This window comes from Moschus berezovskii, chromosome 25 (assembly GCF_049115385.1).
Source record: "Moschus berezovskii isolate FMDL1 chromosome 25, NW_MosBer_1.0, whole genome shotgun sequence".
Classification (NCBI taxonomy): domain Eukaryota; kingdom Metazoa; phylum Chordata; class Mammalia; order Artiodactyla; family Moschidae; genus Moschus; species Moschus berezovskii.
This window is the reverse complement of record NC_142484.1, coordinates 23,550,325-23,578,321: the sequence shown is the minus strand read 5'-3', so window position 1 is coordinate 23,578,321 and position 27,997 is coordinate 23,550,325.

Genomic DNA, 27,997 nt, shown 5'->3' with positions numbered 1-27,997 from the left:
GTACAAATTGGAGAGACTGTATCAGTTGGATTAGGTGGGGTTTGTTGTGAGGATAAAGGCAAAGGACCATATAGAGGTCTTTGCAAGTAAATGTGATAAACACAATGACATTTCAATGAAGGCAGCAGTGAATGCTGATGTGCTGGCCAGCAACACATCCTCAGCAGCTCAAGTCATGGTCCTGGCACGTCAGAGATACATTTAGAAAGCACTTCTGGGAGGAAGTTCCTGCTTTCAAGAGAGACAGACTGACAAACATACAGGTAGTCATTCTTATCTCTGGTCACAGACAGGGAAACTGAGCCCCTAGGAGTGTATTCAATCTGCTTAAAATCACACAAAGAGAAAATGGCAGAGCAGGGATTTGAACTCAAGTCTTTCTGATTTTCAAATTTGCATTGCTTTCCATGACCCTATTCTTGAGGTGACCAAGGATGGGTGAAGGAACTCTAGAACCTCAGAATTTGGAAGAGAACATAAGCTTTCTCTAATCATGGGTTCTCAAACTTACGTGATTAGACTCATGCTTGACCAGCTACATGGAAAGTTTATTAAAGCTACTGAGGAGGACAAAGAGACAGCTTCACCCATCATCAGAGGTGCTGGTCCTCTAGGAGCAGAGGCAGGATTAGAGGGTGAGCAGGAGACCAACGTAGAGCTCCAGGTCTGAGTCAGGCTGATCTCCTTACTCTGCCACTTCTAGCTGGGATAAACTCCCAAATTTTGTGAATCTCAGTTTTTCCACCTGTAGAATGGCAGCATTCTGGCTTTGGATGGACTGTGCACTTTGGGTCAAAAAGGCCTCGATTAGAGTCACAGCTTTGCTGGTGAGCTTGGCTAAATCCCTTTGATCCTCATCTCTAAAACAGGCATGCTAAGAACCCCTTCTCATCTTGCTACAATGAAATGAGATGGAACCCTCGGCAGAGAGCCTGGCTCGTAATAAACGTTTCATAAACAACAACTGCTCTTACTCAAGGCTAAGTGCTCAGGGCTTAAGAGCTCAGGCGCTGGAGTGACCCTCCCAGAACTCATCAACTCCACCACTTACTGCCGGTGGGGTGCTGAGTAAGTTCCTTAACCCTCTGTGGTTTGTTTCACTCATTCTGCAAAATGGGGGTAACAACATTATCGACCTCAGAGGGTCACGTTGAAGATTAAATAAGACACGCTTATCAATTGCCTAGCCTAGTCTGGCGGGTGGCGATCATTCCTTAAAGGCTACCCACTGTTACCTCCCTATGGGGTGAAACTTACTAAGAGTTGGCCAACAGCAGATAGGTCAACACCTACCTGAGTGAGGGAGGGAGCTCCCTGTCTGTGGCAGTGCTCAGGCTAAAGGACCATCTGTCCAGGGTGGGTGGAAGGGATTCCCACGTGAGGTCAGTGGTGGGGCCTGCTGACCCATAAGACCGACGTGTCCTGTCACTGACGTTGCAACTCTGTTTGAGTTAATAGAGAAGACACCGACCCATCAGACCAACAAATCAGAAGTGGAGAAATCACTTCCCAGCTTAGTTTTTAAAAATCAAAGCCCCTTTCCAGCAAAGGTAATTACAGACTGATCCACAGTAAGGCAGAAGCATATTTCAATTGAAAAATGGCATCTTCCTAGCTGTTGCCATATGGAGCCAGGACACCAGGTGGCCCAGGGCTGAGACCAATCACAGGGTCCAATTGGAACTAAATAAAATGACCCCCTGGAGGAAATGGCTCCAGTGAGGCCCACAAATCCCCATGACATGTCATTTTGGCTTGTCCCACGTCAGCCTGGGCCTCATGCTCTGCCTGATGCCTGAGGCTCTGTCCTTTGGCTCTGGTGAGACAAAGAGATGAGGGGCCTCAGCTGTGAGTACACCCCGAGTGTGGAGGAGGAGCCCCCGGCACAGCGGAGGAGTCCTGGCCTCAGCCGGCTGCTGCAGAGAACCCTGGGGACAGCCAGTCCCCAAAGATGGACACACAGCTTTATCTATAGTAAAACCCTTGCCCTGCTGAGTTTCACCTCCATCCCAGAGCAGTATAGTCTCATGCAGCCTATGTAGCTCTCCTTCCCTGGATTCTGGAACAATCTATTTCTCCTGCCATGGGAAAGCAGGTCACATTTTCTGTATAAAAGGTGGAATAGTAGGCACTGGATAATGGATCTCTGTGGTGCTGCCAGGACCCTGTAATAAATAAGTGATAAGGACCTGCTGCAGGCCTCCCTGATGGCTCAGCGGGTAAGGCACCCACCTGCCAATGCAGGAGATGTGGGCTCAATTCCAGGGTCGGGAAGATCGCCTGGAGAAGGAAAGAGCAGCCCACTCCAGTATTCTCACCTGAAAAATCCCATGGACAGAGGAGCCAGTCCACAGGATCGCAAAGAGTCAGATACACCTGAGTGACTAAGCATGTATGCATGCAAGGACCTACTGCACAGCACAGGGAACTCTACTCAACACTCTGTAATGGCCTATATGGGAAAAGAATCTAAAGTAGCTGCATTTAGAATCTAAAGTAGCTATGTCTATAACTGATTCAAGCTGCTGCACACCTAAAACTAACAAACGTTGTAAATCAACTGTATTCCAATAAAATTTAAAATAAGAGAAAGAGAGAGGAAAAACTTGGCTATGATTCCCTTGTCAGCCCCTGAAATCCAAAGCAGCAGTTGACAGCTCTTCCTCTACTGCTGGCTTAAGGGGCAATGGGTGAGAGAGCCGGTGGTGTTTCTAACTTCCTCTAGCTGGCCCCTCCCCCATCATATCATGTGAGTTCAGTTGCTCAGCAGGGTCCCACTCTTTGCGACCCCGTGGACTGTAGCCCACCAGGCTCCTCTGTCCATGGGATTTTCCAGGCAAGAATACTGGGGTGCGTTGCCATTTCCTCCTCCAGGGGACCCTCCTGATCTAGGGATCGAGCTCGTGTCTCTTGCATCTCCCACACTCACAGGTGGATTCTTTATCACTGTGCCATCAGGGAACCCCCTCCCCCCATCTTTATAATATAGCTTAGCATTTAGCAAAGTATAATTTGCCTTGTGGAAAAAAAGGACAATCACTTGGGAAATATTGAATTAAACAAGTTAGAAAGTTTACTTCCTGTAGGACTCCCCGGAATTGGTGATAAACTAAAGTGCATTGGGATTCTCAGGAGTGGGGTGCAGTGAGTAGAAATACTGTAGAGCCTTTCCCAGGCTTTGTCTCAGAGGATCTTGAAGCAGGCACATTTTGGGAAACGCTGGCATTCCCAAACACTGGTTTGGGAAACCAAACCCAGAGCTCCAAAGCCTGGTAGAGCCCTGTGGGATTGAATCCAGGTTCTGTAATTTACTAGATGTGTGACTTCCTTGAGGCTCTTTTTGCTTTAATTAATGGGAATGATTATATCTATCCTGCAGTATTGCCAGGAGGATTCATAGTTAAATGTATCAATGTGTCTTGCAACCTAGGGAAATAATAAATGCTCAATAAATACAATTCTTATTTCTGATACTGTTATGATTTCATTGTGAAGAATAAACTAGAGGGTCCTTGGGTCTGTCTTTAGAAGGAGGGAGGAGAGAAGCCGGGAAAGCCTCCTGCAAGCATTCTGGCTGGGGCCGTTGGGAGATGCCCCAGGGATGGGTTGCCTCTGAAGGTGGGGGGTGGCAGCCACTGAAGGAGAAGGGGATGAAGGAGGATGAGATGGTGGATGATATCACTGACTTGATGGACATGAGTATGAGCAAGCTCCGGGAGTTGGTGATGGACAGGGAAGCGTGTGTGCTGCAGTCCATGGGGTTGCAAAGAGTTGGACAGGACTGAACTGAAACTGAACTGAGGGAGAAGAGACAGGCTGAGTCCTCTGGCTCAGCAGCCTAACAAAGAGAGGGCTTTGGGGGCTCAGCCGGACCCTTCCTGGATAGTGTCTGGGAGCAGCCAATCGTGTTTACCCCCTCAGTTGCTGGGAACAATTGTCCCTCTCAGACAGCCTATTGTCTCTAGCAAAGCAGGCACATAACTCCCATTGGCGCTGATGGGATTATGCGCTCCTATCGGGAAAGAAACAGAGCCCAGGCTTGGATGTGGGATGGGGGAGCAGTGGGTCCCCATCGGCGACCTATCTCAAGGCAGCCATTCGTTTGATTATCAGCTGGACACAGTGAGGCCTCTTTCAAGAGAACTATTCAACCCTGAGCATTTGTAGCCTGGCCGCCTCTTGATAACTTTTCAGGGTGTAGACTGATTGCATCCGATTTGGGATGCGATGAAAAGGCTTCAAAGTGCCCATGACATTAGATCTTGAATCCAAATGGCAGCTGAGAATGGCTTTCCAAATGGCTGTGTTGTCGCAGTTGTCTTCAATCTTCTTGTTCCCATCCCCACAAAAGAAGTTTGAAAAGACACGGGCTCCTTGTTGAACTGATCATCTAAAAGTTGTCATGCACAATATTTACTCTATGTTAATAAGAAGCATAAAATAGCATACATTTCATAAGATTAAATAAAATTAGGATTAAGTACAATTTGAATAAAACCCCTTGGTGTGACTTAAAAATAATGAATGGAATAAAGTACATCAAATCAGAAAGAGACCACATATAAATTTTATCCATGGGTTTTTACCAATATAGCTTGAAAAAAAATGTTGTTTTAGTCACTAAGTCATGTCTGACTCTTTCTATTCCATGGACTATAATCTCCTCTGTCCATGGGATTTCCCAAGCAAGAATACTGGATGGGATTGCCATTTCCTTCTCCATGGGATCTTTCCAACCCAGGGATTGAACCTACGCCTTCTGCATTGGCAGACGTATTTTTACTACTGAGCCACGTGGGAAACCCCTTGGAAAAAAACGGTAGTCCTGAAAAATATTCTAAGCACCTTGAGAAGATTAACATCATCAACCTATGCAGCTTTCTCTGTTTTGGATTCAGAGAATCCCAACACAAGCCCTGTGCTTTGCTTAGTCACTCAGTTGTGTCTGACTCTTTGCAAGCCCATGAACTATAGCCTACTAGGTTCCCCTGTCCACGGGGATTCTCCAGGAAGGAATACTGAAGTGGTTTGCCATGCCCTTCTCCAGGGGATCTTCCCAACCCAGGGATTGAAACCAGGTCTCCCACATTGCAAGCAGATTCTCTGCCATCTGAGCCACCAGGGAAGCCCTGTGCCAACCTTTGTCTGTAACAGAAATATGCACAATTTGGGAAAAGATAGGATGCCCTGTGTGTTTAAGATACCTTAGTTATTAAAGGTGGCTTAGTACCTTAGTACCTCAGTCATTTAATCGTTAAAGGTGGCTTACTTCAAATTAATATTTCAGTTTATCCCTTTGACATTTGGATGGTTTAAAATCCAAGGGCAAATCATCCCAGTAAGATCTGATATAAGGGAGATGTCTCCTTCTTATTAAATGGAAGAAGAGACTTTGAACTTTCATTGGGTAGATCTTTTGGGGCAGATCAATACTGGAAAGTTGTTGAAAAACAAGTTGAGTGTCTAAAAATTGATTCCTTTCAAACTGTTCATGCATACATACCCCTGGGAAAACCGTCATGTACTCCTAATTTAAAGACCATTGCTCTAACTGGTTTAATGAGATTCAGTTCACAGAATTTGGAGAAACCCAGGACTTTGCAGAGTAAAAGCTGCCTGGGCATCACAGAGCTATTTAAAGATAGCAGGGATTGCTTTCAGTAGTGTTTTATAGTTTTCTATGTACAAGTCTTTTGTTTCCTTAGGTAGATATATTCCTAAGTATTTAATTCTTTTCGTTGCAACAGTGAATGGAATAGTTTCCTTAATTTCTCTTTCTATTTTCTCATTATTAGTGTATAGGAATGCAAGGGATTTCTGTGTGTTGATTTTATATCCTGCAACGTTACTGTAATCATTGATTAGCTCTAGTAGTTTTCTGGTAGAGTCTCTAGGGTTTTCTGTGTAGAGGATCATGTCATCAGCGAACAGTGAAAGTTTTACTTCTTCTTTTCCAATTTGTATTCCTTTTATGTCTTTTTCTGCTCTGATTGCTGTAGCCAAAACTTCCAGAACTATGTTGAATAGTAGTGGTGAGAGTGGGCACCCTTGTCTTGTTCCTGACTTTAGGGGAAATGCTTTCAGTTTTTCACCATTGAGGATAATGTTTGCTGTGGGTTTGTCATATATAGCTTTTATTATGTTGAGGTATGTCCCTTCTATTCCCACTTTCTGGAGGGTTTTTATCATAAATGGATGTTGAATTTTGTCGAAGGCTTTCTCTGCATCTATTGAGATAATCATATGATTTTTATTTTTCAGTTTGTTAATGTGGTGTATTACGTTGACTGATTTGCGGATATTGAAGAATCCTTGCATTCCTGGGATAAAGCCCACTTGGTCATGATGTATGATCTTCTTAATATGCTGTTGGATTCTGATTGCTAGAATTTTGTTAAGGACTTTTGCATCTATGTTCATCAGTGATATTGGCCTGTAGTTTTCTTTTTTTGTGGGGTCTTTACCAGGTTTTGGGATTAGGGTGATGGTGGTCTCATAGAATGAGTTTGGAAGTTTCCCTTCCTCAGCAATTTTCTGGAAGAGTTTGAGTAGAATAGGTGTTAGCTCTTCTCTAAATTTTTGGTAGAATTCAGCTGTGAAGCCGTCTGGACCTGGGCTTTTGTTTGCTGGGAGATTTTTGATTACAGTTTCAATTTCCGTGCTTGTGATGGGTCTGTTCAGATTTTCTATTTCTTCCTGGTTCAGTTTTGGAAAGTTGTATTTTTCTAGGAATTTGTCCATTTCTTCCAGGTTATTCATTTTATTGCCATATAATTGCTGATAGTATTCTCTAATAATCCTTTGTATTTCTGTGTTGTCAGTTGTGATCTCTCCATTTTCATTTCTAATTTTATTGATTTGGTTCTTCTCCCTTTGTTTCTTGATAAGTCTGGCTAGTGGTTTGTCAATTTTATTTACCTTCTCAAAGAACCAGCTTTTGGCTTTGTTGATTTTTGCTATAGTCTCTTTTGTTTCTTTTGCATTTATCTCTGCCCTAATTTTTACAATTTCTTTCCTTCTACTGACCCTGGGGTTCTTCATTTCTTCCTTTTCTAGTTGCTTTAGATGTAGAGTTAGGTTATTTAGTTGACTTTTTTCTTGTTTCTTGAGGTGTGCCTGTATTGCTATGAACTTCCCCCTTAGCACTGCTTTTACAGTGTCCCAGAGGTTTTGGGTTGTTGTGTTTTCATTTTCATTCATTTCTATGCATATTTTGATTTCTCTTTTGATTTCTTCTATGATTTGTTCGTTGTTCAGCAGCGTGTTGTTCAGCCTCCATATGTTGGCATGTTTAATATTTTTTCTCCCATAATTGAGATCTAATTTTACTGCATTGTGGTCAGAAAAGATGCATGGAATGATTTCAACTTTTTTGAATTTACCAAGGCTAGATTTATGGCCCAGGATGTGATCTATCCTGGAAAAGGTTCCATGTGCACTTGAGAAATATACCATGCTCATGGATTGGAAGAATAAATATTGTAAAAATGAGTATACTACCCAAAATAATTTATACATTCAATGCAATCCCTATCAAGCTACCAAAGATATTTTTCACAGAACTAGAACAAATAATCTCACAATTTGTATGGAAATACAAAAAACCTCGAATAGCCAAAGCAATCTTGAGGAAGAAAAATGGAACTGGGGGAATTAACCTGCCGGACTTCAGGCTCTACTACAAAGCCACAGTCATCAAGACAGTATGGTACTGGCATAAAGACAGAAATATAGATCAATGGAACAAAATAGAAAGCCCAGAGATAAATCCACGCATCTATGGACACCTCATCTTTGACAAAGGAGGCAAGAATATAAAATGGAGAAAAGACAGTCTCTTTAACAAGTGGTGCTGGGAAAACTGGTCAGCCACTTGTAAAAGAATGAAACTAGAACACTTCCTAACACCATACACCAAAATAAACTCAAAATGGATTAGAGAGCTAAATGTAAGACCAGAAACTATAAAACTCCTAGAGGAGAACATAGGCAAAACACTCTCCGACATAAATCACAGCAGGATCCTCCATGACCCACCTCCCAGAATATTGGAAATAAAAGCAAAAATAAACAAATGGGACCTAATTAAAATCAAAAGCTTCTGCACAGCAAAGGAAACTATAAGTAAGGTGAAAAGACAGCCTTCAGAATGGGAGAAAATAATAGCAAATGAAGCAACTGATAAAGGATTAATCTCCAAATTATACAAGCAGCTCCTGCAGCTCAATTCCAGAAAAATAAATGACCCAATCAAAAAATGGGCCAAAGAACTAAACAGACATTTCTCCAAAGAAGACATAAAGATGGCTAACAAACACATGAAAAAATGCTCAACATCCCTCATAATCAGAGAGATGCAAATCAAAACCACAATGAGATACCATTTCACACCAGTCAGAATGGCTGCTATCCAAAAGTCTACATGCAATAAATGCTGGAGAGGATGTGGAGAGAAAGGAACCCTCTTACACTGTTGGTGGGAATGCAAACTAGTACAGCCACTATGGAGAACAGTGTGGAGATTCCTCAAAAAATTGGAAATAGAACTGCCATATGATCCAGCAATCGCACTCCTGGGCATACACACCGAGGAAACCAGAATTGAAAGAGACACGTGTACTCCAATGTTCATTGCAGCACTGTTTATAATAGCCAGGACATGGAAGCAACCTAGATGTCCATCTGCAGACGAATGGATAAGAAAGCTTTGGTACATATACACAATGGAGTATTATTCAGCCATTAAAAAGAATACATTTGAATCAGTTCTAATGAGGTAGATGAAACTGGAGCCTATTATACAGAGTGAAGTAAGCCAGAAAGAAAAACACCAATACAGTATACTAACACATATATATGGAATTTAGAAAGATGCAAATGATAACCCTGTATACGAGACAGCAAAAGAGACACAGATGTATAGAACAGTCTTTGGGACTCTATGGGAGAGGGTGAGGGTGGGATGATTTGGGAGAATGGCATTGAAACACATATGTTGTCATATGTGAAACGAATCACTAGTTCAGGGTCAATGCATGTTATAGGATCCTCGGGGCTGGCATGCGGGGATGACCCAGAGGGAGAGGGTGAGGGTGGGATGATTTGGGAGAATGGCATTGAAACACATATGTTGTCATATGTGAAACGAATCACTAGTTCAGGGTCAATGCATGTTATAGGATGCTCGGGGCTGGCATGCGGGGATGACCCAGAGGGAGGATAAAGGGAGGAGGGAGGTGGGAGGGGGGTTCAGGAGGGGGAACTTATGTAAACCTGGGGCAAATTCATATCAATGTATGGCAAAACCAACCAATATAATATTGTAAAATAATTTGCCTCCAATAAAAAATAAATTAATTACATAAAAAAAAATAAAGATAGCAGGGAAGGGAAGCAATGGAAAATGACACTGGGTTCCTGCACTACAATTTTTACTCACACACTTAGCAAACAGTAATTAAGCACCTACTACATCCTAGGTACTAGTCTAGATATTGGGAATTTTGTGTCAAATGAGACAAAGCTCCTGATTTAGTGGCCCTTATGACCAACCTCAGTTCAGTCCCTCAGTCATGTCCGACTCTCTGCGACCCCATGAATCACAGCACGCCAGGCCTCCCTGTCCATCACCAACTCCTGGAGTTCACTCAAACTCATGTCCATTGAGTCGGTGATGCCATCCAGCCATCTCATTCTCTGTCGTTCCCTTCTCTTCCTGCCCCCAATCCCTCCCAGCATCAGAGTCTTTTCCAGTGAGTCAACACTTCGCATGAGGTGGCCAAAGTATTGGAGCTTCAGCCTCAGCATCAGTCCTTCCAATGAACACCCAGGACTGATCTCCCCTAGAATGGACTGGTTGGATCTCCTTGAAGTCCAAGGGCCTCTTGAGAAACCTGTATGCAGGTCAGGAAGCAACAGTAAGAACTGGACATGGAACAACGGACTGGTTCCAAATAGGAAAAGGAGTACGTCAAGGTTGTATATTGTCACCCTGCTTATTTAACTTATATGCAGAGTACATCATGAGGAACGCTGGGCTGGAAGAAGCACAAGCTGGAATCAAGATTGCCGGGAGAAATATCAATAACCTAAGATATGCAGATGACACCACCCTTAGGGCAGAAAGTGAAGAGGAACTCAAAAGCCTCTTGATGAAAGTGAAAGAGGAGAGTGAAAAAGTTGGCATGAAGCTCAACATTCAGAAAACTAAGATCATGGCATCTGGTCCCAACACTTCATGGGAAATAGATGGGGAAACAGTGTCAGACTTTATTTTGGGGGGCTCCAAAATCACTGCAGATGCTGATTGCAGCCATGAAATTAAAAGATGCTTACTCCTTGGAAGGAAAGTTATGATCAACCTAGATAGCATATTAAAAAGCAGAGACATTACTTTGCCAACCAAGGTCGTCTAGTCAAGGCTATGGTTTTAAAATAAATAAAAGGGTTAGTTTTAAAAAGATACGTAAATAAGTAAAATACAAACTTACATAGACCATGGCATGAAAGCACAAAAGATGAGGTGTAATTTGAAAATAAAACAGAGGTATGTGTAAGAATATGAGCAGAGACCTTCCAAATTTGATTGGTTAGGGGAGGCCTCTCGAAAGAGATCATGATGCATCTAAATGATGACGACAGCCTTCTGAACGGGCCAGGCTGTTCTAGAGATGTCACAGCTTGGCCAGGTTATTGGACCTCATCACAGCCCTTCCAGTGTCAATGATATTTAAAGATATGGGAACAAAAAGCAAACTGAGAGACTCTAATGGTCTCAGGTGCTTTCTATGTGGCATTTGCTCATCACATCTAGAGCACAGGTGTTGCAGAAGGTGCAATGAGGCAAGGGACCCAGGGCTGGGTACTGGCCCTCCTGCTCTCTGCAGCCTTATTACCAAGGCACACTGCTCATTCCTCTAGAACTCAGGGGCTCTCGCTACAAAACGTGATCTCTAGACCAATTTCTCCATATATATTTCACCTATCTATCTTCACAACAACCTACAAGGCAGGTTCATCTCATGGATATAGAAATTGAAGCTTAGAAAGATTAAATATAACTCAGATCACACAGAAAGTGGCAGAGCCAGGACTTGAACCCAGGGCTGCTTGACTTGAAAAGACACTTGGACTAGATCTGATATACCTGTGAGCTTATGTCCAGAACTAGAAAAAGTCACTCTGGAAAGGGACAGTAAGGTGATCATATCCAGAATGCATTAAGAGCAGGAGGAAAAGACAAAGCCCACTTGGTGGCTGTTGACCAAAGACCAACAAAGAGTTGGACACGACCTATCAACTGATCAACAACAACATGATAATAGGTAGGATGTGATATGCCATTGTTGTTTTGATTTGTATTTTTCTGACGGTTATTGATTTTGTTCCTCTGGATTTCTTCAACACAAATAAGAAATTACTAGACTCAAAGGAACGTTTTTTGTAATCTCCTTCCCACTATGGACCTAACACATTGAAAGCCATTGACTCCTAAACAAGTTGAATTTTTGGAAGGTGATTAACATCTTTATTTTATATTGGTTGTTGCTGTTCAGTCGCTCAGTCCTGTCCACCTGTTTGCAACCCCAGGGACTGCAGCACGCCAGGCCTCCCTGTCCATCACCAACTTCCAGTCTGCTCAAACTCAAGTCCATTGAGTCGGTGATGCCATCCAACCACCTCATCCTCTGTCATCCCCTTCTCCTCCTGCCTTCAATCTTTCCCAGCCTCAGGGTCTTTTCCAATGAGTCAGCTCTTCACATCAGGTGGCCAGAGTATCGGAGCATCAGATTCAGCATCAGTCCTTCCAATGAATATTTAGCATTGATTCCCTTTAGGATTGACTATTATATATTTTAAAATTGACTATTTTATATTAATCAAAGTCATGTATTATTGCCAATCCAAACCCTTGCTCTCCAGGAAATGACTAGTTTCCATGCTGGCCAATTATAATTCTTGTGGAAAGCAAAGATGCTTGTATCCAAGTTCATGTCCCTGAGGTCTGACTAGGATGAAGTAGAAGATACTCACTGGGCTTTAGGGAGTGCTAATAATGGCTCCCAATCTCCATTATTATCTTCCTGAAGCCCAAGAACACCAACCTGAGAAAATGGAACCACAGCTCCTAGAACTCCAGTTCAGGATCAAGGCTAGGGACTATATCTGGATTCTGCCACTAATCGGGTATTAGACTTGGGACAAGTCACTTAACATCTCTGTATCTATTTATGAGGAGCAGCGTTGACCTTGGAAGGTTCGTGAGGATTAGTAGACGATGTTGAACAAATATCAAATTCCATTTTGTTTCCCAAATTTAATGAATATTGTCACGTCCTGGGAATCTTGTAAAAATGCAGATTCTAATTTGTATGTGTGAACTGAGGCCTAAGATCCGGCATTTATAACTTAAACCCAAGTGAGCTGATGTCACTGATCCCTGCACCACAGTTTGAATAGCAAGGGCTTAACACACCCTCCAGAGGGGGCCTCAAACAAAAAGGCAGTGGGCCTCAAGCTGGTGTGCCTTGGTTGTAATCCAGAGAGTAAAGTCAACAGAGAGAGTCTTTTGAAATTGGACAGACCTTTACCTGAATACCAGCTGGGTCTCTTTCTAGCCGGTGGATTGACAGAAGCTGGTTAATTTCACTGACTTGCTTTTCTCTTCCAGAGATGGGAGACCAAACTGCCTAAACCTCATTAGCTGGCTTGGAATATTAACAGGTACCAGGCACATAAAGCACCTCACATAGAATTTAGCACATAATAACTGCGCAATAAACGTTAGTGTCTATTGACTCCCTAAGCTTTAATGACCTGAATTTGTGACTATAATCAAGTTACTTAATCTTTCTGAGCCTGGGGTGAAGTCTGTGGGTTAACCCATCAGCTTTTCCACTTCTATTTTCCCAATTATGGTTCCAGGTACTAATACATGTGTGGTCACTGCCTCGGGCTTGTCTGCCTAATTCCAGGGGCTTTCTCAAAAGTTCTGCCCCTAAGGGGTCCCGTAATCTTGACCTTAGGAGATGCGTATGCTGTGTGCTTGCTGGGATCTCAGGTGAGCAGGAAGAAGATGGATCCCCATGTTACTGGGAATTAACTGAGAATTCTAATTCTCAACCCCCCATATCAGGCCTGGTTGGCCCCACTTCACCCAAAATGTCAACAGAGAGAGGAATCTGACTCAGGAATCATGAGATTCTGTGATCAAAGGAGGTAGATGAAACTGTTAATATATAATTTATTAATAAGGGATAAAGAGAATACTAATTAGGGCAGAGCTCGTAAGAAGACAAATTCCCAAAGTAAAACTTTAGAGAATGCTCAAATGATTATGATTTTAATTAAAAGTATATCACCCGATGCAAATGGCAAGCCCTCCTCCTCACTGCGAGGGCTGTCTGAAATGCAGAGCTGGCTGGGTCTTCCAGGGGCGCTGTGAGCTGCTGAGTGAACCGGGTCAGGCTGAGCCATACTGCCACCGTAGCTCATATGACTGTCAATCTTGGCGGCTCCTCCTCTAGCCTCTGCGCCCTTGCTTGGAGGAGCAAAGTATGGCCACGCTTCCCACCACAGCACATGCTCCAGATCCTGGGACCCGTGCCCCCTGACTCCCTTTTCATTCTAACAGTCTCCCTTTTCATTCTGAACTGTCCTCCCGGTTCCTTCTCATCTGCTTTTCCCAAGGCCACTGCCAAGCTGCCCTCTACACCACTGCCCCAGTGATCTCACTAAAATGCTAATCTATCACATCCCTCATTTGTCTCAAAAACCTCCAACGACTCCTTGTTCCCCACACCAATAGGAACAGTGAACTTACTGTGTGCCAAGAACTGTGCTAAGCCTGCAATCACATTCACAACAACCCAAAGAGATGACATTTCATCGCATGGGACTCAAGCCCTCTCAGAGTTGGCCTCTACTCCACCACCATCATCTCCAGCTGCTTCAGGTAGAGCCCTGGTGCTCCTGCAGCAAACGCCAAGCTTTGTGCCATGCTCCTTCCCCGTCCACTGGGCTCAACCCTGATCCCCCAGATGTTGATGCCTCTAGAGGTGCTGTGCACTCCATCTTTCCTCTAGCCACCCGCAGGGTTCTTTCCTCACCTGCTCCCTTTCTGTGCTTCCCTGCTTCCCCATCCTCACCACCTCCTTTGGTCTCCCTCCATGAGGCACTGAGTTCCCAGGAGTCAGGGACCATGCTATTTACCTTGGCATCCTCAGCCCCAGCACAGCAATTGGCACAACTATTCACCAAAGTCACTCCACCAACCATTAGCCACGTACCAAAGCTGGCACTGCAGATGTAGCAGGGAACACGGGTTCACAAAGAGCTGGACATGACTGAGCACACACACACCTGGGCTTGGGAGGCGGACACTAGCGTTAATGGGTAGCGGCCTCAGATGCTGCTAAACACCCTGCAAGGCATAGACAGTTTCCCATCACGGACATTCATCTGATCAAAATGCCAATACTGCTGAGGTTATGAAACCCTCATCTGCACTATAATCCTATTGAAATGTTGATAGCAATTGACCGGTCAGCTCCATGATTAGGCCTTGGCCAAGAGCCAACTCTGTCGCATCACTCAAACTCACTCAGATCCACCTTTTTCCTCCCACTTTCTGCTCAGGAAAATTCCTCCTGATACCAGAGAAGGCTGAGCAGCTTTCGCCAGCCCCTCCCCAGTCACAGGAGGCCCATTCAGCACCAGTTTTTGTGATACTTGGATGCTCACCCTTGACTTGTAAAAATGTGGTTCAAGAGAACACTGGATGCCGAGTCCACAGGGTTGGGTGTGAGTTACCTCTACACTCAACACCAGTTGCCCCTCTTTCTAGTGATCTTTCCAGGAGCCACTTCATGAACATGAGCACATGGGAGCTACTGAGACAAATCACATTTCCCGTTTACGTGGGACAACACCCTGAATGACCTTTGTCATATTATGTGGAAGGGTGGCCCTTGGTCGCTGGTGATGATGCCACTAAGAACCACATATCAATCCCAGCAGGGAGTCAGAGGGCATGGTGGAATCCAGTGCCCTTGGCCTTAAACACCCTGCTTTGCAGTCTGGCTCCTCCACTGTGAATGGCCTGTTCCGTTTTTGGTCTCAGCTGCCTCATTTTGTAAAATGGGAATAATAGTACACACATGGCTGTTTATATTGATTAATGATTACATAAATCACGCTGCAGATGTTCAAAGTACTACAGTCAGTATTATTGTTATCATAATTCCTGAATTAGAAGAGGGCTTAAAGATTACCCTGTTGACACTCTTAATTTTATAGATGCAGAAACTGTGGCCCAGAGAAAGAAGAAATTGGTCTGTTTTCTGGGCCTTGAAGGGAGTAGTTGTTTAGTCGCTTAGTCATGTCTGACTCTTGGTGACCCCATGGACTGCAGGACACCAGGTCTCCCTGTCCATCACCAACTCCTGGAGCTTGTTCAAACTCATGTCCATCCAGTTGGTGATGCCATCTAACCATCTCATCCTCTGTCATCTCCTCCTCCTCCTGCCTTCAATCTTTCCCAGCATCAGGGTCTTTTCTAATGAGTTAACTTCTTGTGTCAGGTGTCCAAAATATTGGAGTTTCAGCTTCAGCATCAGTCCTTCCAAAGAATATTCAGGACTGATTTCCTTTAGGATTGACTGGTTTGATCTTCTTGCAGTCCAAGGGACTCTCAAGAGTCCTCTGCAGCACCACAGTTTGAAAGGATCAGTTTTTCAGTGCTCAGCCTTCTTTATGGTTCAACTCTCACATCCATACATGACGACTGGAAAAAACCATAGCTTTGACTATATACACCTTTGTTGGCAAAGTAATGTATCAGATATTATATGCACATATTACTGATGAAGAAACTGAGTTCAGATGTGAACCCAGATGAGCCCAAAAGTTTGGCCCTTTTGAACAACACCATGTATCTGTGCCAGGTGATGTGCTTGCAATGCCAGCCAGCCACCCCTGAATTCTGAATCTTCAGACTGAAGCCCCCCAGGGAGCCACCATCATGACATCTGCCTCTGAAAAAGAACTTTAACTTCCTGACACTGTTTTTGTCTGGAACTGGGTGGTGAGCATCCCTGCTTTGCTGTCCAAGAGCTCAGTCCTTATATTGCCCTTTCTCCTCTCTCTCCTCTATCACTGCCATGCTGATCAACTCTCACCACCTTTACTGTCATCTCTACAGCAGCAACTCCCAAACTGACTCTATCTCATTGATTTTAAAACACACATTTTAATATCTCTGAAGGTGGGAGTGTGTTGTAATTGAATTCAGTTCAGTTCAGTTCAGTCGCTCAGCGTGTCCGACTCTCCGTGACTCCATGAATCACAGCACACCAGACCTCCCTGTCCATCACCAACTCCCGGAGGTCACTCAAACTCATGTCCACAGAGTCAGTGATGCCATCCAGCCATCTCATTCTCTGTCGTCCCCTTCTCCTCCCACCCCTAATTCCTCCCAGCATCGATTCTTTTCCAGTGAGTCAACTCGTCGCATAAGGTGGCCAAAGTATTGGAGTTTCAGCTTCAGCATCAGTCCTTCTAATGAACACCCAGGATTGATCTCCTCTAGAATGGACTGGTTGGATCTCCTCACAGTCCAAGGGACTCTCAAGAGTCTTCTCCAGCACCACAGTTCAAAAGCATCAATTCTTCGGCGATCAGTTTTCTTCACAGTCCAACTCTCACATCCATACATGACCACGGGAAAAACCATAGCCTTAACTAGATGGACCTTTGTTGGCAAAGTAATGAATTAGGACACACTAAAACTAAGATAGCACACTTTCTTAGTAGTACATAAAATAAAAATGATGGTCCTACAGTCAATGACATCTTCTATTTGATGAAATATGATACATTTTTAGCACAGAACACCCCTTGAATTCCATGCTCATAAATCACAATGGCTTTTCAACATCTCTCCTTGGATGGGAAATAAACATCTCAAACACAAATAATAAAATTGAATTCCTGACCTTCCCATCTTCTCCATCTCAGCAACTGGTAATTCCATCTCTCCAGCTGTTCAGGTGGAAATCTTGGCATCACCCTTGACTCCTTGATTTCTTTCCCAATCTACAATCAATCTATCAACCAGTTTTGCTGAGTGGCCTCAAAGGGAATGAAAACATCCCCTGCTGATCCACTACCACCATCCTGATCCAAGCCATCCTTGTATTTTATCTGGATTATTGCCATCACTTCTTAACTGGTCCCCTGCTGCTCTGCCCACCTACAGTCTCCACTCAGAGGGGGCCAGGGTCCAAACAGACCCTCTTGTCTTTAATAAATTATAGCCAAAAAACACACACATATTTCTTTCTTTCTACGTTTACGGTCTGTTTCCTCCACCAGAATGTGAGCCTCATGAAGGCAAAGGCTTTGTCTCCCCCATTTAGTGCTAATCCCTATCTTCTAGAACAGTGCCTGGCATAGAACAGGTGCTCCGTAAGTACTTGTTGAATGAATTGTGTCCCACAGGACAATGCTTTCGAGGGAGCACTGAAGTGAAGCAAAGTGTAGTCGCTCAGTCATGTCTGATTCTTTGCAACCCCAGGGACTGTAGCCCGCAGGCTCCCCTCTCCATGGACTTCTCTAGGAAAGAATACTGGAGTGGATTGCCATTCCCTTCTTCAAGGGGATCTTCCCTACCCCAGGATTGAACTCGGGTCTCCCACATGGCAGTCTGAGCTATGGTAACTTCAGGTCAGGCAAAGCTGGGTTCAAGTTGTGAATCCACTGCTTCATGGTGATGGGACTTGGGAGTTCCTTTAAACTCTCTGAGCCCATTTCTCATCAGCATAATGGCAGAGATATAACAATAACCCACCTTTCAGAGTTGTGTGTGCGTGTGTGTGAGTCGCTTCAGTTATGCCCCATCTGTGCAACCACATGGACTGTAGCCCACCAGGTTCCTCTGTCCATGGGATTCTCCAGGCAAAAATACCGGAGTGGGTAGTCATTTCCTTCTCCAGGGGATCTTCCCAACCCAGGAACTGAACCTTCGACTCTTAATGTCTGCTGCATTGGCAGGTGGGTTCTTTACCACTAGCACCACCTGGGAAGCCCTTCAGGGTTGTGAGGATTAACTGAGTTGATGTGCAGAAAGGTCCTGCATAGCACCTGACCCATAGCAGAGCTGGGTGGCTGCCATTTATTACTATTGTCACTCCAACCTCTGGATTTGGTCATGGAGCTCTGGGGCTTGTCTCCAAACCACGGCACATTTTAGTGAATGGGAGGTGCGCTCGGGGCAGAAGCACAGAGGCATGTGTGTACTGGGGGCATAGCAGACCTGGATGCAAGTCCTGGTGATGTAATATGTCAGCAGTGTGACCTCGAGCAAGCCACCTAACCCCTCTGAGCTCTAGTGTTCTCGTGCATGAAGAGGAGGTAATGAGCACATCTATTTCACACAACCATTATGAGCATTTCTGATGCACGCACACAGCACACAGGAAATTCAAAGCACAATTGCTAAGGTTAACTTTAGGTATTATCGTATGACCAGCTTCTCCCCCAGACGCAGAGCACACTCCCTGGCTCCTGACATCTGGGGAGCTGTGCTGAACTTTGCCCTGACCTGCCCTCCTGAAGCTACACATGGTGGAAGGAGCCTGCAACTACTTTCCTGAAGCTGCCGGGACCTCCTGAGAAGCAATTACATGGCTCCCAGCCCCACACAGAGTAAGTCCCACACCTGCCTCCTGGCCAGGCACTGGGATGTTAACATCAGGCCCTGGTCCTGCCTGGGACCTCCCCTGCCATTTCCAGGGGTGACCCGGTGAAGGGGTTTGAGAGCCTCCTGCTGCCACCAGGAGCGTGATTTATGGGGACTGCTGATTTCCACTGGGGAAGGGCAATGGGGAGCCTTTGAAGTTTCAGTTCTAAATATTTCCCATTACCTTCCAGCAATCTCCATGCCTTCAGCAAAGGAGTAAATGGTAGAAAGCAGACTTAGTTTTCTCCTTTAAAGAATAGAATCACCGCTGTTCCATTTTATTTTCCTAACTCCATTAATTCAGAAGTCAGAACACTCATTCATAGTAAGATGCCTCCAATCATGTCACCTGATCAGTAAGAGATTTCAAGAGGTTTCATATAGTGTGAGGAGCCTAGGACAATGGGTGGCTGTGTCCCACTCCCACACCCCAACCCAGGATCCCACACCACTGCCCTGAGGAGCCCTCTATACCTTTGTGTGGAATCTCCAGTGGTGAGTAAGGCAGAAAAGGTTCCTGCACCCTTGGGGCTTACATTCTAGAAGGATGAGATGGACCACAAAGGAGGATGCAAAGATAGGAGCTGAGTAATTTCCACTTAAGATTAGATTACAGAAGAAATGACATATTAGAGAATTACTGAGGGGGTCCAAGGGGTGGGGGTGTGAGGCATGTCTTTGCTGCCACTTTAGATGGGGTGATCTGGGAGGACCGCTTTGAGGAGGTGACATTTTCCATATCTTTCACTCAAGTATATAATAGAGAGCAATGTGTACCCCACAAAATACCTAGTGTCCAGCAAGAACTAGGCCATCAGGCATGAGTGTTAGTAAAAGCAATGAGATGTAGCTGTTTGCATATGTGAGCCTTTCTTTACCTTGTGACCGACTCAGTAACTTGAGCTCTTGCTTTCCAAGCTCTAATCCAAGGAACAGGCTACAGTGGGGTTTCTGTGGGATGCCAAGAAAATAAGATAAGTAAGGACAATATTGGTAGTTTTCATATAAAAATCTAACATATTTAGTTTAAGGGACTAACATTTATTCCAAGGGCTTCCCTGACAGCTCAGTTGGTAAAGAGTCCACTTGCAGTGCGGGAGACCTGGGTTCGATCCTTGGGTTGGGAAGATCCCCTGAAGAAGGGAAAGGCTACCCACTCCAGTATTCTGGCCTAGAGAATTCTATACTATACAGTCCATGGGGTCGCAGACTCGGACACGACTGAGTGACTTTCACTCACTCACATTTATTCCAAGATTACTTTCCTTCTTATTTTGTGTGTGTGTGTACATGTGTGTGTATGCTAAAATGTCCTTTCCTTCATGAAATGTTGGTCTGGGAGATGTTCGTTTTTTAGGTTTCTATATTCTTCAATATCTTTACCCTGAAAATAGTTTTCTGGTCATTCTTAAAACACATTTTTGGTCTGTAAGCTCCAAAGACCTGGGAACCACTGTTTTCATAGTTTTTCTTCTTGGCAGCCTAAAGGTTCGAGGGAACAGGCTTAGTTGTAGGAGAGAGATGGCAGGTTCCGCCCCAGTGCCTCTACGCACTGGCCAGATTCCCTGGCTTGGGGCGGCGGGGGTGGTGGGAGGATGGGGTTTCAGTTGTCCGAAAGTCAGACAATGCATGTGAGAAATAACAGTCATCCGTGGTCTCAGATGGGTGAGGGAAAAGATAAAAGATGTGATCTTGGGCACTGTTCACTCAGCAGGGCTCCCCAAATTGAAAAATACTCATTATTGTTGCAGACTGCCAGAGAGCTGGGACGCACGGACCAGAAGGTCATGAGAAGCGGCCACCAGCGCTGATACAAAAGGTCTTCCTGAAACCACCTTCTTCGGAGGTGGGGGGCGGGGGTAGGCGGGTCATGGTTGGTTTTTCATTCCCCTTTGAACACTGTGGCCCTCTCCAGGGTTAGAAGATGTAATCAGGGTGAGGGAGAGGCACTGGGCCTATTATGTTTCCGTAATGCAAAATTATCCCTCTTCATGCTTGCTGCCATATCACAGTGCAGAGAGGTGGTTTGCTGTAACAGGGCTCCTGGGGAACTTCCCGCCCACCTCTCATATCCCCACCGCGTGTTAAGAGAAACAACTGCAGCCTGATTCCCAGGACTGGGGAAGGGAGGAGGGAGTTCTCTCCTTGTGACTTGGCTGCTCGGTCTGCATCCTCAGCCCCTCAGGGGGACTCGGGGAGCCTGTGAGATTCCCCGCTGCAGGGGTTCGGTGGGAGCCGGGCTCCGCCAATCAGGAGAGGCCTCTCCAGACGGCGAATCAGGAGCCTGGGAAAGAGTTCACTGGAGCCAAGACTCTCAGTCAGACAAAGAGATATCAGATACTTTACACCGTGCAGAGAGAAACCGAGATGCAGATGTTTACGGTCAGTGTCTCAGAAATTCAGGAGAGGGAGCTTGAATCTGGAAAGAGCTGCAGCGGGGACGGACGGCGATCGCTTCAAGCCTAGAGAACATGGTTTCAATCCTCTGGAGAGGTTAGGGCCTGCCAGAGGCCTGAGAAAGTTAAGGGCGAGGGAGTGTGTCTGCCAGCAGAGAGAGGAGAGAAGCTGTTGCATGTGGAAAAAACCCACCGCTCCCTCCCCAGCAGAGGCTAAGGGGACCTGAAGCTCAGGGACTTCTAGAGGGGCACTGGCCATGGGGGACAAATGGGAACAAAGAAGAGTGAGTGGGTCTTATTCCTAAGCTCTGTGGGTACAGCGATGGTCTTTTCCAGATGAGGACCCCTCTGAAGAGAGCAGGTGCAGAATGATGGACTTCAGCAGAAAGGAAGCTTCAGGCTTCCTACAGGGCCACCAAGCCAGTGGTGACCTCAGGCTTGATTGCAATCAGCAGGTGAGCCAGACACCTTCCTCCCCCTGCCCATGACCCCCTCCCCCTGCCCCGACCCCCATAATGACTGGGTCTCTAAGAAAGTGTGAAAGAGGTCTGTTGCCTAATGGGCTTTCAGTGTCTGCCCCCCACCGAGTGCAGAGCTGGCTGTGAGGGCAATTTACTAAGACCTTTCCATTCCTACTGCCCCTTCTCCTTGTCCTTGCCCAGCCCTGGAGCTGCTGTTGGTAAACCGAGGGCAAAGGAAGAACAGAAAAAGAAAAGCACAGTTCTACCTGCTGTCCAAGATGAGGCGAACCCTGAAGCTGGCCCTGGAAGGGAACGTGGAAGAGATTTACCTCTAAATCAAAGGCAGGGTTGGACTTGACACACACGACCGAGAGTTTTCATTATGGAACCAAGACTGTACTTGGTGACTTCAGGTGACAAAATATATCACTATCAGTGAGTGGAAGACTCATCAGAACTTTCTGAGCTTTCATTTGGGGACAGGAGAAAAATTTCAATGAGAGACAGAAATGAAATTACTCTGTTCATCCCAAGACTTATGCTTGAGGAAAGGATGCAGGAAACCAGGACCCAGGAGGAGTGTTCCACTTGTGTGGCAGAGGCGGCAGAAGCCACGCCAGTGCCCAGGGGTGGCCGTGGCCATGCTGCTAGTGGGAGGTGGTGGGACAAGCTGACATGGTGGGACTGGGGGTGGTATGGCGTCCTCAGCCACAGGGCTCTGAGGCTCAGCTTTGGCGGGTATCAGGTGGGTCCTGGCCACCCTCCTACCTGTTCCTAAGTCCTGGCCTCCAGCCTTCTCATGCATTGTAACCACTGTGTACCAGGTAATGTGCTCTGCGCTGCAAACATGATCATTCTTCTAATTCTGACATTATTCTTAAGAGGATTATTGTACCCATTTTGCAGATGAGAAAAAGCTGTTCTCCCAAGGTCTCTTAGACAACCGGTGACAGAGACAGGAGAGACTGCACATGCTCTTTTGAGCTGCCTCAAATCCTCTCCATGAATTCGTTTCCTCATTGCAACAGAAAGTGCTTCTGTTTCTTGGAATCAGGAACCCTGACTAATATGCCTTCTTTTCCCTGGTCTTTTAAACCAGTAGGCAAAGCCAGCCTCAAGCCTGCTGCAGCATCCCTGGCATCTTCCTTGCTTGTTTCCACCTAGAGATGCAGAATCTCATCTTTCTTCAGGTTGGAACATTTGCCCAGATGACTCTCCTGGGATCCCGCTTGTGCCCTTCTGGTCTCGGTGACCATGTTACACAATGATTATGAGAAAGAGCATGTGAAGTCACCCCTGTCTCTGTCACATGTTGTCTAAGAGACCTTGGGAGAACAACTTTTCCTCATCTGCAAAATGGGTACAAAAATCCTCTTAAGGATAATGTCAGAATTAGAAATGATCATATTTGAAGCACAGAGCACATTACCTGGTACACAGTAGTTACTCAACACATGTCAGCTAGCAGTGGTGGAGTGGTAAGGAAATAGTAATAATATTACTAGTTTGCAGTAGCTATAGAGGCTGGACTTGCAAGTGAAAGAGGAATAAGCTTCTGTTTTGTTTTAACCATTGGCTTTAGGCTCTCTTTGTTACACAAAGCAACAAAGACTTATTTTAAGCCCTAATAGAGCATGTTAAATGAATAGTCTGAACATTTAAATACCAGAAGAGTTACATTTATACTAAGGTAAGAATTATGTGCAAAATATATGCCCATCCATGCAAAATTTGGAAGGGTAAAGGACTATACAAGATAAGGGGCTTATAGGAGAGATAGTTTTCGCATTGACATTTCCTCTTGTTATCTTTATATTTCAATAAAAAGTTGTCTCACAAGAGGAAAATAAGAAAGTGTCCCTGAGATTGAATACATTTTGATCATGTTTTTGTATCAGAAGAGGGGCCTGTATGCCTGAATCCTCCTTCAGCTGCATGTCCTCTGAGAGAATTAAAAAAGAAAACAAAGACGGAAAGGACAGATCTGCCTCAGTGAGACACTCTCTGCACAGAGTTGAGAAGTGAGGCTCCTTCAGGGCTGCATTTCACAACACCCGCCTGAGTGCCCCCAACAGGGAGGCAGGGAACACTGTCAGGTGGAAGCAGTCCACAGGGACACTGAGACCTGGGCCTTCACTCTGAGACATTCACCCCAGGGTATCCAATCTCCTGCCTCCCCTGGTGACCAGCTGCCATGTAGCCTGAAGACTGGTTTTTTGAACCAAAGCTCCTCCTCACAGCACCCTTAGACAAATGTTAGTCAAACATCTGGAACTTCATGCCAGTGAAACTTCCTAACACAGGGAGGGGAGGGAGGTTGTCTCCAAGGGTCTTGTCCACGGGGTAAGAAGGTGCAGGCTTTTATACGATGCATGTTTCTCCTACCAGCATTAGTGGGAAGTAGACTCCCAATTCCACACCCCCATGTTCCAGAGAAAGGCCCACATCGCAAAGGTCTCCTACCATGGGGACTCCTCAACCTCAGCTAACATTCTTCTCCAGCGTGGCTCATTGTCAACACCTCTCAAAACAAGATGCATGGTTTCCGCATGACTAACAACAGATCACAGGCCTTGCTTGCTCAGCCTGCACCCTCCCTTCTGTTTCACTCGGCCTGACTGTTGACAGGCTGTGAAGGAAGCATATTCCATTTCTGCTAGAGTGGTTTGGGGTTGGTACTCGGCAGACCCTGAATGTTTCTGATGATCTGAGACATGCTGTAGGGAAGAGATTCCACCTGGAAGGTGAGCTCGCTGTGTGCCCTCAGACAAATCATTGAACCCCTCTGGATGCCAGTGTCGCTGTTAGTGATAGAGGGTTGGACAGGAAGATCCTTTCTAGTTCTGATGCAGTCTAGTTCTGAGAAATTCACTCTGATTTAGGATGCTGCTCTCTGACTTGAATCTAGGACCCAGACAGCCATTTGAATGCCAATTTGATGTTTCTTTTTTTGGAGAAATGACTATCATTCCCAGGGTAGTAACCAACGAGCCAACTCAAACCAAGGAAAACAGGAAGAAAAAGAAAATGTCTCTCAAAATTTGCTTAAATATAAGTGTATTTACATAATACTAGCTTTACACAAGCTAAACACTAAACTCTGCATGTCTGTTAGCTGAGGCCAAGGGGCCTGGACACTGCAATTCTAAATAATAATTGTAGAACACGCAGAAGCCTTTAAGGCATTGACAGGAAGGGGCACCATCTCCTGAAGACGTTGCTAGAGTTCAAGGGGCTTAAGAAAATTTGGGGGTGACGTGCTGGGGCTTCCCAATATGAAATTCAGATCTTTAAGTGAAAAATTCCAGGATTAGAATGGAGGCTGGACATTTTCCCTGACCTTTCCAAGGCCTGGCCCTTTTAGGCCCAGCCCCCACCACGCCGGAGCTGACATCAGCTCACCCACAGCCGGCAGCCCTGGGAGCTCTGACTTGCTGGATCAATGAAAACATCAACCTTGCCAGACATGTCTGCTCCACTCCAAGCCCGCCGTGGAGCCAGGGGTTCAGGCTCACTGCCGGACCATCTGTCATTAGGCGCTGCTGTTAATTGCTGTGCTAATGAACAAGGTTTGGATTGAAGGCACGGAATGCATATGCAGATTTAGACACAGTTCCCAGACACTGGGTCCTGTCTCCTAATAGCCTGGCAGTCTCCAGGAGGCAGAGGTTGAGGCGGCCGACTCACATCACGGGTCACACACAGTGCATAACCCAGTGGCAGGTTCTCCAAACTGCAAGTGTTGGGAATTTTCCACGTAGGCGCTCCTTCATCCATTCATTCATCTTTCCACTCAGCCGTCACTGACTTTGTGGTGGACACTGTGCCAAATGACAAGACTCTAGGGTTGACAGTGACTCGGTCCCTGCTGCCAGGGAATGACAGTCCAGCAGGGAGATAGACAGCTGTACAAAAACAGCAAATACACTGTGGCAAGGGCTGGGACAGAGGTCAGCCTGGGGGCTGGGGAAACACAGAGGAGGGCTTGGAGTATCAAGGAAGACTTCCTGGAGGAGGAGAGAATCAGTTCAGTTCAGTTGCTCAGTCATGTCTGACTCTTTGCGACCCCATGGACTGCAGCATACCAGGCCTCCCTGTCCATCACCAACTCCCGGAGTTAACTCGAACTCACATCCATTGAGTCGGTGATGCCATCCAACCATCTCATCCTCTGTCGTCCCCTTCTCCTCCTGCCCTCAGTCTTTCCCAGCATCAGGGTCTTTTCAAATGAGTAAGCTCTCTGCATCAGGTGGCGAAAGTATTGGAGTTTCAGCTTCAACATCAGTCCTTCCAATGAACACCCAGGACTGATCTCCTTTAGGATAGACAGGTTGGATCTCCTTTCAGTCCAAGGGACTCTCAAGAGTGTTCTCCAATAGTCCAAAAAGCATCAATTCTTTGGTGCTCAGCTTTCTTTACAGTCCAACCCTCACATCCATACATGACCACTGGAAAAACCATAGCCTTGACTAGATGGACATTTGTTGGCAAAGTAATGTCTCTGCTTTTTAATATTCTGTCTAGGTTGGTCATAACTTTCCTTCCAAGGAGTAAGCATCTTTTAATTTCATGGCTGCAGTCACCATCTGCAGTGATTTTGGAGCTCCAAAAAATAAAGTCTGCCACTGTTTCCACTGTTTACCTGAGCCAAATTGTAAAGAAGGAGCAGAAATAATCCATGAAAAGAATGCAGGAGGGCATTGCAGACTGCAGACAGAGGTAGAAGGCAGCAGAGATGGGTGAAGAAGCACAGGGAGCTGGGGAGAGCCCAAGCGTGTGGTGGGGGAGGGGAAGGCACTGAGCGGACAGTGAGAAGCCGGAGAGGGAGGCGTGGGCAGATGGAGAAGAGCCCTAAGGCACAGTTACTCTGCAAACTTGACTAGGCTCTGCACTGTACAAGGAACAGAACTAAGTCAGTGTGGGGACCTGCCCTCAAGGGACATGAGCCAGGGACATAGGTAGTGGCTCAGAGTGGTTTGGAAGGAGAAGAAACGGCAGCTGACTGAGTTAGAGAAGATCTTGCTGTCGAGGAAGGCAGAGCTGGGCCTCCAGTCTCAGGCAGAACTTGGTCAGCGGAGGCAGCCTTAGGGGCCAGCAGTTTGCACAACTGACTCATCAAATCAGTGAGACCATGCTGTCCTCCGGGTGAGGAGACTGAGACCCGGGGAGCTTCGTTTGGTGGCTAGCAAGTGGTGTGGCTGGCATTCTGACCTCTGGTATGCTTGACTCTGGACCCTATCCGTGTCACTTCCCAAGGTCTTCCTGGAAGAAGGAACAGCATGAGCCAGCATGCAGGGAGACAAATGGAAGGCACACGGGGGACCAGTCAGGAGAAGAGAGTTGTGTGAAGGGGGGGACTGGGGCCTTGGGTATATGGGTGATGGTCTCCCAGAGCAGCCCAGGCTTGAGCTTAGAAGCCTCAATGATGCACACGCTCTTGGCCTCAGTTTCCTAACTGGAAAAAGGGGACTTCACATCTACTTCCTGTGGTTGTCATCGGAATTCAGTGAGATAGTGGAAGTGCTCAGGACACAGCCTCCAGCCTTGCACATCCTCAAACATGAAAGATTGATTATTTTAATCAATGGTCGTTATTACTCTCAAAAGCAACGTTAGTAAGATCCCGGAAGTAGGCTGGGGTCAGTGCATGGGGATCTTTGAGCACCAGCTCGGAAAGCGCTCTTGATCTTGTTGACATTGAGTTATTGCAGAGAAAGCTTTTAAGAGCAGCTGACATGATGACTTAGAGCCTTGCCGCCTCTTCTACAGGATCACACAGCAGCTCTCCTCTTCAAGTTTCCTGATTTTTTCCTACACAGGAAAACTGTATCACAGTGAGGAAAGGCCCTTTAGACAACTGCAAATGTTGGTCTCAAGGTGCCAGTGGGGGTCCAAGTGACTGTCTGAAGGCTGGATGCAAGCCACAAGAAGCCTTAGAAGGGGCTTGTGAGCTCCTGCTGGGGACCGGCGGGCTCAGACACTCCCGGCTGGTAAGAAAGGGAAGAAGCTTGGAGTCACCACTGCTGGCCCCTTACTGCCAACTCTGCAAGCCTCTGGAAGGTGTGAGGTGTCATCCCTTCAGCCATTTATCACCAAATCAGGAGCCTCTGGAGGCCACACTCTTGTAGCCATAGAAACAAGGCCCTCTCTGGACCACTCCTCTGTTAAAAAGGATGCATCGGTGGTGGGCCCCCTCCTCTAGTGATGGGCGTGGTGATGGCTGAGGACAGGGAGACCTCTGTGGCTTCACTTCCAGCCTGCTCCCTCCCTTTTGTTGTTTGGGAGGAGGCTCTGTGAGGCTTCCAAGCTGCACAGCTGACCCCCGAGGAAGGAGAGAGGGATCTGGCATCTCCCCGGGCACCGGCACACCCTTGAGCAACTCTACTCCCTCATGACCTGTC